Genomic DNA, 13,663 nt, shown 5'->3' with positions numbered 1-13,663 from the left:
TCTCTTCTCCTTACTCTCTATGCTGCTACTGCTCCTCTAATCTTGTTGGCCCTTGCTAATCCTAATCTCTTTCTACTCTCCGCTCTTGCTCCTTCCCATCTACTCCTCTCTGAATCTCCCTTTGATGTGCTTCTCTGAACCCCAACCTGTTGCTGCTTCTTTTCTCCCTGCTACCCCACTGGTGCTACTTTTCTGAACCTTCACAGCTGCTGCTCCTCTTCAGCACTTCAAGCAACAACAAGGACTGGATTCTCTCTCTCTCTCTGAAATTTTTGTAAACTTGAGAAATTTATGATCAGAATTATGTAGTATCCAGATTTGAGGAGTGCTTGCAGGCAGTGATTGGTTCAGTTTCGTATTTGTAAATATAATGACACATATTGTGTGTTCAAAAAACAGAGAAGCAATGTATATGTTAAGAAAGAGAAATATGGGATTTATCAGCATGACAAGTTCTGCATCTATATGGGATCTATCAGCATGCCAGCGTGTCGGTGTACAAAAAGAGGGGTACACTTTTTGTACCTCTATAACTGTGCACGGGTAGTCTGAGCCGCGGATACAACCACACCAAGCAAGGCAAGGGAGGTGAGCCAGGGTAAGACCGAAGCCCAAGAGAACTAGAACGATGCCAAGGCCAAGACCACGAAGAGCAAAGGGGACGAAGCGGACTCCCCCGGCAAGATCCTTGCCGGGAGACAGTTCTAGCAGCCCCGGCAAGACCCTTGCCACGGCGACTCGTCCCGCACATATGGAGCAAATCACCCTTGAGTCCACTGCCCCCAAAGGGCAAGGATTCGGGAGACATCCCCGTGACGGCGTGCAGATCTTTGTGAAGACATTCAAGATCAGATACGCACTAAGGAGACGACAACCCTTGGCGGGATCCCAGCCGAGGAAGACCACAAGGCCCCCGGCAAGCGCCTTGCCAGGGATGACAGCAGGCGCCTCGGCAAGACCCTTGCAGGGGCCCCGGCAAGGCCCTTACCGAGGACACCCGCGGGGCCACCATCAGGCCCACGCCGACTAAACCTCCACCACCGCATGCATGCAGCTGCCGACCCAACCAGCTGGGCAGGCACCTACATGGCGGCATGCAGATCTTCGAGAAGACCCACCACTGCGCCACCTCAGCTGCCTGCCTACCTACATGGCATCGCAGACGTCGCTGGCCAGGGCGCGTGTCGACACAAGAAGGAGCGGCGACGGATGAGACAGGTTTCTCCCCCGTCCCCGATAAAGCAAGGACACCTAAGCAAGACGCATTAAATGCGCCTTGTCATGTAATGCGAGGGATAACCTCGCATCACTGTACCCTTTCCACCTCCTGTGTGCCACTGTGGCAACCCCTTTTTCTATAAAAGGAGGTCCGAGGCGACCAGGGGAAGGATTCGGCTTTTTGGAGCTCCTCACGCCCCATAGCTAGCTCAAGAACACATATATACAATCCACCAAAGCAGGAGTAGGGTTTTACGCATCCTCGCGGCCCGAACCTGGATAAACAAACCGTGTGCTATCTGTTTGATCCGCTCTTCTCACGACCCCGCGCCCCGCTAACCACAGTAGGGATTCTTGTGATCCCATAGGTGTTGTTCCCAACAACATCTTTGGCGCGCCAGGTAGGGGGACCAGTTGTGAGAATCGGCTTTAGCAGTTAGTTCGGCGCTTCTTCATGATCATGGCGCCCAAGAAGAAGACGACGGTGGCGGTTGGCCAGTCGGAAGCCGGACAGCCCGTCCCGACGCGGGCGAGCAGCGGACCGGTCGCAGAAAGGACCTGGGGCGTTGCTCGCGAACACCAACACCATCCCAGCAGCCGGAGTTTGGGAGGCGGCGATATTTGTGCGCCTGGTAACGGGCCGGACATCGCCAAATCCAAAGGCGGAGCCAAGCCCTTCGCGGGTGGAGCGGGGCCTTCCAAGGTCATCGCCGCCCCGCCCAAAGGCGACGCAAGGGCCTCCAAGACTCCCACGCCGGCGCCAACAGCGCGCTCCTGCCAGGCAGCGCGCGACGAACGGCGTAATCACGCCGAAGATCCCGGGCGTCGCCGCGGGAGGAGCCCCGAGCGCCACTCCCAGGACGTAGAAGACCTGCCCACTTGCCGAGGCGCTGGTGAAAACGGCATGCGACCGCGGGGTCGTGATAGAGCTCCTTCTGACATGGTCAGAAGTCGAAGCGCGTCGCGATCCGTGCAGGTTTCGCCGCCACCAACGCCAGCAGAGGCCCTGGCGCGCGCGCAGTTGCTCCTCGACTTTCCTCCCACTACGGGGAAACTCGATGAATGGAGAGCCACTATCTGAAGCCTTGTTGCGGTGGCCAACAAAGACGAACCAAGTCCGGTGGGGCCCCCGGGTCGACGCTCCAATGGAGTCCCGTGGACCAGTGGCGGAAAAGCCGGCGGCGCCGCGACCACGGTGCATTCACCTCTTCCCCATCCGGTACCGCGGACGCCGGCTCATCGCGACGTCGCGGGCGACGACATCTCCGTAGCATCGTCTGACCCGCGGACCCACTGTGACGAGCGCCAAGTTCTTCGGGAACAAGCCCATGAAGACGCTCGAACCACTATCGAGCGCTGGCGCAGAGCGCGCCACTAGTCAGACAGGTGAGCAGGGCCTGCTGTGAACCACCCGGCCTCGGAGAGCCCTGGAGGCCTACCTTACGAGGTAGGCTGTCCGGCTTTTACCCGTGAGCTGCGGCAGTTCCAGTGGCCCACTCACCGCACCTTCAAACCTGACGTTGGCGAAAAGTACAATGGCAAGACTCACCCGTCTGAGTTCCTCAGCATCTACACCATCGCGATGCAAGCCGCCGGAGCCCGCGACGATAAGGTGCTTGCGAATTACTTTTCATTGGCTCTTAAACCCAACGCCATGTCGTGGTTGATGCACTTGCCGGTAGACTCTATTTCCTCCTGGTCGGATTTGTGCCATGAGTTTGTGGGCGCCTTTACTGGAGGTCACCAAGCCCATGGCCAAGCAAGCGACCTGCATGTCATTCCCCAGAAGCACTAGTAGAAAAAGGGCCTTCAGTCCCGGTTCATAAGGGCCTTTAGTCCCGGTTCTGGAACCGGGACTAAAGGGTCGGTACAAATGCCTCTCCCTTTAGTCCCGGTTCAATTCAAAACCGGGACTAAAGGGTGCGGCCACGTGGAGCTCCACCTTTAGTCCCTGTTGGTAACACCAACCGGGACTAAAGGAAATTTTATGATTTTTTTTGAAATTTTTTTTGAATTTTTTTTTTGATTTTCAAATTTCTGAATTTTTTTAACCTCTAGTCTGTAATCACCACCCCTCATCACTTCTCAATTTATCCTGTAATCACCCCTCATCATTCCAAATCATCTAACTTCCCGAATGGTCACCCATCCTCCCACTCCCCCAGCCTGAGCACGCTTAACTTCCGGGTTCTATTCTCCCTCGCTCCAAGTCTGCACTTGTTGTTTTTCTGACAATACTAAGATGTCAATCCTATTAACCTTCAGGAATTTTGCTTGAGCATGAAGTGACACATTTCATAGTTTTATTTTGAAACTATTGTTTTAAAAAACAATAATTATTTAGTAACACTAATATTTCTTGAATAATTAGTTTGACCATTGTTTGACCACAGTTTGACCAGATTTGACCAAAATTGAAATAATTGAAATAATTATTTAGTAACACTAATATTCTAGAATAATTAGTTTGACCATTGTTTGACCACAGTTTGCCCACTGTTTGAATTTTTTTCGATTTTTTTCACTCTAGATCTTAAAAGCCCCGTAACTTTTTTCTATTAGGTTTTTGAAAATGTTTAACGGGGTTCCCCCGTTAAATTCGGATGTAACTTTTCGAGTAGATGATTTTTCATATAAAAAACTTTTTCATCCGAGTTAGTATGCAAAAGTTATGCCCATTTTTACAAATTTCAGAGAGATTTTGCAAATAAAGTCAAAATTCACATTTGCAAATTTTCCCAACAACTAGACCACATATCACATGGGAAACTTATTTTCTTTTATTTTTTTGACATTTCCATCATTTTCTTTTATTTTTTTAAACTGAAAAGGCGATCCACGGGGGGGGGGGGGGTAGAGTTTGAAAATGGGACCTTTAGTACCGGTTCGTGGCACGAACCGGGACTAAAGGTCTCAACCCCATTAGTCCCAGTTCGTGCCTCAAACCGGGACTAAAGGTCTAATCTTTAGTCCTGGTTTGAGGCACGAACCGGGACCAATGGTTGTGGGCCAGGAGCGAGGCCCATTGGTCCCGGTTCATCCCACCAACCGGGACCAATGGCCCACGTGGCCCGGCAGGCCCCCTGGGCTCACGAACCGGGACCAATGCCCACATTGGTCCCGGTTCTGGACTGAACCGGGACTAATGGGCTGACCCGGCCTGGACCAAAACCCTGTTTTCTACTAGTGAAGGGAGGCGAGAGTCTGCGCAAGTATATACAGAGGTTCAGCCGGGTACAGTACACTATCCCTGATGTTCACCCTGCCGCCATCATCAGCGCGTTCCATCAGAACATGCGTAACCGCAAGATGCGCGAAGAACCGCCAATGAACAAGGTGAAAGATGTGGCAGAACTCTATGTTCTAGCTGACAGATGTGCCCGAGCTGAAGAGGGAAGGAAGTACCCCGGCGAAGATGCCGGCGTGGAAACCGACTCCTCAGATGAGGATACTGCCGCCCCGGCGAAGAAAGGCCGGCGCCGCAACAGGAAGCGCAAAGGTAAAGCTGTGCTTGCCGTCGAGGGATCTGACGACGCCGGCTCCGCGAAGAAAACCAAGGTAGATGACCCCGGCAAGGAAATTGCCGGATGTGTCGTCTGCCGGGCCTTGGCGGCTGCCGAGAAGCCAGGAAACTCTGACAAGCAATACTGCAAGATCCATCGCACCAAAGGCCATGATCTCCAGAACTGCTGACAGGTTGAGCTCCTTGCTGAGAAGCAGAGGGCTGAATATGAGAGGCGGGACAAGGAGAAAGGCCAGGACGGTGCTGAGGGGTCCGGCAAGAAGCATGACGGCCAGGCGAGCCGTCGCGGCAAAGATAAACAGCGGGAGAGGCCTGCCCGGGGCCGTGACAAAAAGCCAGAAGACGATGATCACGAAGAGGACGATGAGTCTGGTGACCAAGAATTTTAGAAAGCTACAGAGGCCATGTGCGTCGATGGCGGCGCCTCGCTGCATACCTCTCATCGCCAGCTTAAACAGTGGGCGCGTGAGATTACAGAGGTGGAACCGTCGTTTGATGCCCAAAAGCCGCTGAAGTGGTCCAACACACCTATCATTTTTGACAGTAAGGATCACCCTGATCGCACTACTGTAGTCGGGTGCTTGCCATTGTTGGTTTCACCAACAATACGCAACCTTAAGGTAACAAAGATGCTAGTCGATGGCGGGGCCGGTCTGAACTTAATATCGCCTGCCGTGATCAAGAAATTGCAGATTCCTGATGAAGACCTCGAAGAGACGGGCACGTTTCAGGGGTCAACCCGGGAAGAAGTCAACCAAAGGGAAAGGTCACGTTGCCTGTGACTTTTGGGAGTGATCTGAACTACAGGACAGAAAGGATTGTGTTCGATGTAGCCAAGATCCCCTTGCCTTACAACGGGATCCTTGGCCGCCCAGCGCTGGCCAAGTTCATGACGGCGTCACATTACGCCTACAACACCCTGAAGATGCCTGGGCCTGTGACGATCATCACCATCCCATTAGACAAGAAGGATGCGCTAATTTGCACTGACCAACTCTACCAACAAGCAGTTGCAGCAGCCACCACTGCTAAGGCGCTTGCTCCTGCCGCTGGAGCCCCGGGAAGGCAAAAGAAGAAGACTGGTGAGACCTTAGGCACCCACTCCGGCAAGCGCACCTCTTCGGAGTGTAGCGCTCCCGTCAAGGACGTGCCAGAGAGCTCCGCCGACAGAAACAAGAAGTCCAGGGCCACACTGCCGGGAACCAAGAAGGTTTCTATAAAGGAGGGCGGCACGTGAGGAGCTTTTACCATAAGCTCCACCCTTGACGACAAATAGGAAGACACGCTCGTCACCTTCCTGCGGGCGAATGTCGATGTGTTTGCATGGAAAGCATCCGACATCCCCGGCGTTCCCAGGGAGGTGATTGAGCACCACCTTGCTGTCTGTCCTCATGCGCGGCCCGTCAAGCAGAAGGTCAGAAAGCAAGCTTTGGAACGACAAGAGTTCATCACAGAGGAGATCCGGAAACTGGAAGCAGCGGGTTTGGTAAGAGGAGTGATCCATCCAACGTGGTTGGCCAATCCGGTGGTAGTGCGCAAGGCAAATGGGAAGTGGAGGCTGTGTATTGATTACACAGATATTAATAAGGCTTGTCCCAAAGACCCCTTCCCGTTGCCGCGCATCTACCAGATTGTTGACTCCACAGCTGGGTGTGATCTGTTGTCATTCCTCGATGCCTACTCCGGCTACCACCAGATCTTCATGACAAGGGAAGATGAAGAGAAAACAGCATTCATCACCCCATGTGGTACGTATTGCTTTATACGGATGCCTTTCGGGTTGAAGAGTGCTGGTTCAACGTTTGCAAGGGCGGTCCAGATTGGTTTTGAACCCCAGCTCCATAGAAATATGGAAGCTTATATGGATGATATAGTGGTCAAAACCAAGAACAGGGCAACCCTCATATCAGATTTACAAGAAACATTTGCAAACCTATGCAAGATCAACCTCAAGCTGAACCCTGAGAAGTGCGTCTTCGGCGTCCCGTCTGGCAAGGTTCTCGGGTTCTTTGTGTCATAGCGTGGGATAGAGGCCAATCCGGACAAGATCAAAGCTATAGAGCAGATTGAAGCGCCCAAGCGAGTCAAGGATGTGTGTCGGCTTGCTGGTTGCGTTGCCGCCATGAGCAGGTTCATTTCCAAGTCCGCCGAGCGCGCCCTTCCCTTTTTCAAGATTTTGAAAAGGCGGGCCCGATGGAGTGGACGCCAGAAGCCGAAGCAGCATTGCAAGATTTGAAGAGGTACCTCTCCTCCGCGCCAATACTAGTTGCGCCTAGGCCACAGGAACCGTTGCTGCTGTACCTGACGGCAACGAACCAGGTGGTCAGCGCTGCACTAGTGGCGTAGAGAGAAATTGATGATGAGGTAATAGCAGCAACGGAGCCCGATTCCACCGATGCCGAGACAACGTAGCCAATTGAAGTGTTGCCGAAGAAGAAAATGATGCAGCACCCGGTCTACTTTGTTAGTTCCCTCCAGCAGGGGGCTAGATCGAGGTACTCCGGTGTGCAGAAACTGCTCTTTGGCCTTCTTATGGCCTCGAGGAAGCTGCATCACTACTTCCAGGCACACGAAATCACTGTCGTCACTCGCCTCCCTCTGCAACGGATATTGCACAATCCAGACGCAACGGGAAGGATCGTAGAGTGGGCACTGGAACTGTCCAGCTTTGGCCTCAAGTTTGAGAGTACCTCGACGATTCAAAGCCGAGTCCTGGCAGAGTTCATTGCAGAATGGACCGCGACGCCTGACGAAGAAGCACAAGAGACTGCTCTCCCCGGCAAGGAGGCAAGTTGCGACTGGATCATGTACTTTGATGGAGCTTTCTCCTTATAGGGCGCCGGGGCTGGCGTACTGCTTGTCGCGCCCATCGGAGAGCACCTCAAGTACATGATCCAGATGCACTTCCCCAGGGAGGTGTCAACAAACAATACGGCGGAGTACGAAAGGCTGCTTGCCGGTCTTAGGATCGCGGCGGACCTCGGAATCAAGAAACTCGTCGTCAGAGGCGACTCGCAACTTGTCGTCAAGCAAGTCAACAAGGATTACCAGAGCCCGTTGATGAAGGCCTACGTCGATGAAGTGAGAAAGCTGGAAGAGCGTTTTGACGATATACAGGCAGAATACGTTCCCCGAGCGGAGAATGATATCACCGATTACCTGTTAAAACGAGCTGCCCTCAAGCTACCTGTGGAACCAGGTACCTTTGTGCTTCGGCTAACTCAGCCATCCGTTGATCCATCAACAGAGCAGAACAAGAGGAGAAAATCAGGGCCCGGCAAGTACTTTCCCGCCGAGCTCCCCGAAGCCACCGGCAAGGATGTTGCCGGAGACACTGAGCCCGTGTAACACCCCAGATGTAACTTTCCCAATTTGTACTCCAACTCTTGTCGTTTCGGCGTTAAGTTATTTTATTTTCTCGGGTTCGGGTCGTTGTCTCCGTGTGTTGTTGTCGTTGTCATGCATCTCATATCATGTCATCATGTGCATTGCATTTGCATACGTGCTCATCTCATGCATTCGAGCATTTTCCCCGTTGTCCGTTTTGCATTCCGGCGCTTCGTTCTCCTCCGGTGGTCATTTCTAGCTTTCTTTCATGTGTGGGGATTAAACATTTCCGGATTGGACCGAGACTTGCCAAGCGGCCTTGGTTTACTACCGGTAGACCGCCTGTCAAGTTTCATGCCATTTGGACTTCGTTTGATACTCCAACGGTTAACCGAGGGACCGAAAAGGCCTCGTGTGTGTTGCAGCCCAACACCCCTCCAATTTGGCCCAAAACCCACCTAAGCCTTCTCCATCATCTAGATCGTTCGATCACGATCGCGTGGCCGAAACCGCACCTCATTTGGACTCTCCTAGCTCCCTCTATGCCTATAAATAGGTCTCTCCCCGAAATTCCGGATCCCCCTCGTCAAAAACCCTAGATCCACCCTCATCGCGCGCCGCCGGACACATTCGCCACCGACGGACATGTCCGGAGGTCTCCCGCCGCCGCCACGTGGCACTGCCTGAGTGGCTGCCGCCTTCCACCGCCGCCTACGCCCGCCGCGCCGCCATTGCCTCCCGCCCCCGCACTCCTCCACGCCGGTGAACTCGCCGCCCGGCGGCCCCGGCGACCTACGCCGCCCAACTGCGAGCGCCGCCCGCCTCCAGCCTCGCCGGCGACGTCCGCCGCCCCGCCGTCTTCCTCCCGCGCCGGCGTGCGCCGCGCCAAGTCCGGCCGCCGTCTCACGCAGCTCCGGCGAGTTCCCCGTTGATCCTCTGTTTTCGCGCCGTTCGGATCTGGATCTAGATCCGTTTGAGGGTTGAGTTTTGTTCCTAACCCTAATCCATGTGCCTATCTTCATCATGCTATAACTCCGCATCCGTAGCTCCGTTTTTGGCATATAGCATATCAAAATGTTCATCTCAGAGAGTACATCATTTCATTCCATTGCATCATTTTCATTTGAGTTCATCTTGATGCCCGAAATTCTGTTAGAAGAGGGCTACTTGAGATAATTGTTAGATCTGCTGCTCCATTTAGCTTTTTGTCATTTTTGCCATGATTATTGTGTGCATGATATGCCCTGATGTTCTACATATGTTTTGTTGAGGGTTTTATCATCTTTCCAGAGGTGCAACCCATGTATTTTTGTGATGTGTGTGGCGACTAGCACGAGCTTGCCAAGTGGTGCACTTGGTAATTCTGATTTGAGAGAATTAGCAATTCCACTAAGTCCTTGATCTGTTTATCTCATATGGCCATATGTTCATGTTGTTTCCTAGTGATCCGTGTCTCTTTTGAGGATGATCAGTAAGGATGTTTTGTTAATCTTGTAGTCCTCTATCCGTCCATGTCTTTGTTTGCAATTATGGAGCACCCTAGCCTGAGTCAATCGAGCTCTACTTTTGCTACTTTGTGAATCTGGGCAGATTGTCAACTTGTTTGCAATTTTGCCGGTGTTGTTGTAGTTGATCCGTGCATGCCATGCTATTGTTCTTGCCATGTCTAGCTTGCATTTGGTGTGTTATTGATGGATGTATGCTTAGCTTATCATGACTTGCATCGTAGTGAGTGCATCGAGCTCGTAAACATGCCTACTTGTTATCTGTTTTCAGCATGCTCCAGTTTTCACTAAGTCTGAAAACTGATTATGTTTTTGCCATGTTCACATGCTTGCAATTGTATTTTCTGATCCCTTTTGGCTCAAGGTCACTAAGGGACTTTTGTTAAGCTCTTTGAGTAGCTCCATGCCATGCTTTACTTTGCCATGTTCAGGTCCTGTAGCATATAGTTTTCTTGCTCCGAAGAGTGCTATCTGATCTAAAATTCTAGACAAGTGTTAATTTCACTAAGTCTGAGATCTGTTTGCCATATGCATTTTTGCCATGCTTGTTTGAACTTGTTAATGGATAATTGGCCGTAGCTCAGTGCTAGACTTTTGTTAAGCATCTTAAATGCATCCCTGCCATGTATTTTGTTATCATGTTTGGGTGCTGTAGCTTGTTCATTTCGTTGCATTTAGATGGCTACTTGCTGTAAATTGCAGACCGGTGTCATATTTGAATCGCTTGCCATTTCCAAACCGTAACTCCAATTCCGGCGTTCTTTATATCATTTCCAAGCGATTTCATCTCATCTTTCCAGTGGCACACTTGGTTTTCCAAGTTGAGGCCAGGTTCTTGCATTTTCCTGTCACATCTTGCATATGCATCCCGCATAGCATATCATCTTTGCATCATCTTGTTTGATCCTTGCACGTGGTTGATTGTGTCCTTGTTGCTTGTTTGTCTTGTTGGGGTAGAGCCAGGAGACGAGTTCTCTAATTAGGAGCCCGTTGAGTTTGCTTTCGAGGATCCAGTCAACTCTGACAACTTTGCAGGCAAGATGATCATACCCTCGAAATCACTACTATCTTTGCTATGCTAGTTTGCTCACTCTTTTGCTATGCCAATTCTACGATGCCTACCACTTGCTTTCAAGCCTCCCAAATTGCCATGTCAAACCTCTAACCCACCATGTTCCTAGCAAACCGTTGATTGGCTATGTTACCGCTTTGCTCAGCCCCTCTTATAGCGTTGCTAGTTGCAGGTGAAGATTGGAGGCCGTTCCTTGTTGGAACATTTATTTACTTGTTGGAATATCATTATATTGCCATGTTATCTTAATGCATCTATATACTTGGTAAAGGGTGGAAGGCTCGGTCTCTCGCCTAGTGTTTTGTTCCACTCTTGTCGCCCTAGTTTCCGTCATATCGGTGTTATGTTCCCGGATTTTGCGTTCCTTACGCGGTTGGGTTATAATGGGAACCCCTTGATAGTTCACCTTGATTAAAGCTTTTCCAGCAATGCCCAACCTTGGTTTTACCTTTTGCCACCTAGCCTCTTTTCCCTTGGGTTTCCGGAGCCCGAGGGTCATCTTATTTAACCCCCCCGGGCCAGTGCTCCCCTGAGTGTTGGTCCGAACTGAGCTGCCTGCGGGGCCACCTCAGGGAAACTTGAGGGTTGGTTTTACTCGTAGATAGTCTCATCTGAATGTGCCCTGAGAACGAGATATGTGCAGCTCCTATCGGGATTTGTCGGCACATTCGGGCGGTGTTGTTGGTCTTGTTTTAACCTGTCGAAGTGTCTTGAAGAACCGAGATACCGAGTCTAATCGAAACGTCTTGGGAGGAGGTCTATTCCTTCGTTGACCGTGAGAGCTTGTCATGGGCTAAGTTGGGACTCCCCTGCAGGGATTAGAACTTTCGAAAGCCGTGCCCGCGGTTATGAGCAGATGGGAATTTGTTAATGTACGGTTGTAGATTACTTGAACCTTAACTTAATTAAAATGAATCAACTGAGTGTGTTACCGTGATGGCCTCTTCTCGGCGGAGTCCGGGAAGTGGACACGGTGTTGGAGTAATGTTTGTGCAGATTGCTCTCTAGTTTCTCGCTCGCGCTTTGCCTCCTCTTCTCGCTCTCTTTTGCGAACAGTTAGACACCATACTTGCTAGTCGCTTGCTGTAGCTCCACACATATTTACCTTGCCTTACCTATAAGCTTAAATAGTCTTGATCGCAAGGGTGCGAGATTGCTGAGTCCCTGTGGCTCACAGATTACTATTACACCAGATGCAGGGCCTGATGATTCCGCTCCAGGTGACGCTCTTGAGCTCAAGTGGGAGTTCGACGAAGACTCTCAACGCTACTATGTTTCCTTTCCTGATGATCAGTAGTGGTGCCCAGTTGGGGGTGATCGGGACCGTGTCGCATGTTGGGTTATCTTTTATTTTGGCACTGTAGTCGGGCCATGAGTGTTTGGATGATGTAATGTTATTTATGTACTTGATTGACGTGGCGAGTGTAAGCCAACTATGTTATCTCCCCTTTATGATTTATATTACATGGGATGTTGTGAAGATTGCCTAACTTGCGACATATGCCTTCAATGCGATTATGCCTCTAAGTCGTGCCTCGACACGTGGGAGATATAGTCGCATCGAGGGTGTTACAAGTTGGTAATCAGAGCCTTCCCCGACCTTAGGAGCCCCATTGCTTGATCGTTTTTAGCGGCCGAGTTGTGTCTAGAAACATGTTTTGAGTCATTTAGGAATTATATATCGGAGCGTTTAGGAATTCTTTTTACTTCCCACTCTCTTCATCGCTCTGGTAAGGCATCCTGACATAGAGTTTTGACTCTTCTCTTCTCAAATTTCACTAAAAAAATTTAGGATCACGCGGGTATCTTAGAATCGTTCCGATGGTTTTATGATGAGAACATTGTCTTGGTGCCTCCTGTCAGGGGTTTTGTGGAAGTGTCCCGGGGAGTTGAGCTCTGAGGTGTTGTCGTCATAATTTTATCGTTGCAGTTCTAGAATACCTGAGTTTAGTACGCCGACATCGAAAATCTCTTTTATGCAGTTCGTTGGTGAGATAACCTCGACGCCACCCAGTACTAGGGCGGGAGTTCGGGAGTATCGCCATAACTTGTATAACGGATGCTTTTCGAAGGTTGAGGTAGATGGTTTCCGAAGTTTTTCTCGGTTACATGTTGAAGGATGGATACAGCTGGATGTAGGATTTGCTAGATTTGGGTGAGATATTATGCTTCCCCTGTATCCCCAACACCTGATTGCATAACCGGAAAGGTTCGGGAGTTTCATAGGTGGGAATTCTTGTAGCTCTAGTTCTTCTTCCGCGGATATTGGTTTGAGATTGGGATTTCTTACCGATTATTCGTTCTTGAGCCGTACCTTGTTGATTTATTCTCTACCTAAATTCTAAGTGGCTTCTCAATTTATGGATATGTGACCATTTCAAGAGGAATGCATTCGTTCATTTTGTTCGGATGTGAAGACTATATGTTGCAATTTTCATTCCCTTGGATTCAGCTTCAATATTTGTCTATCAATGTGCTAATGGATGTCAACCTCTTCAGGATGGCTCCTCCAACACGCACGACTTCGAATCCTGATCCGCCACCACCTCCACCTCCTACGGAGGCATGGCAAGCTGTGATGGCCGCAACCAATGCAAACACACAGTTGATCATGCAAATTATTCAAGAGCACAATCAAGGCAACCAAGGGAAACAAGGCAACAATCAGAATCACTTTGCTATACTCAACTAGTTCCTTGCTAACGGGCCAAAGACTTTCAGCAATTGTGTTGAGGCAACCGATGCTGACGATTGGCTTGTGGATCTATGCAAGCATTTCGAGTGCAGTAATGTCAGGCCTGAGGACTTCGTCAAGTTCGCTTCTTTCCAACTCAAAGATCAAGCTGCAGAATGGTTCCAGTAGTACAAGGACTCCAGAGGTGGACGTGTTATCACTTGGGATGAATTTCGTCAAGATTTTCGAGCTCATCATATTCCTCAGAGCGTGGTTGAAAGCAAGCGTGAGGAATTCCGCAACCTGAAGCAAGGCTCTTTGTCTGTCTATGACTACAACAAGTT

This window comes from Triticum urartu, chromosome 3A (genome assembly GCF_056163025.1).
Source record: "Triticum urartu cultivar PI428250 chromosome 3A, HENAU_Tu73, whole genome shotgun sequence".
Classification (NCBI taxonomy): domain Eukaryota; kingdom Viridiplantae; phylum Streptophyta; class Magnoliopsida; order Poales; family Poaceae; genus Triticum; species Triticum urartu.
This window is presented reverse-complemented; position numbering follows the sequence as displayed.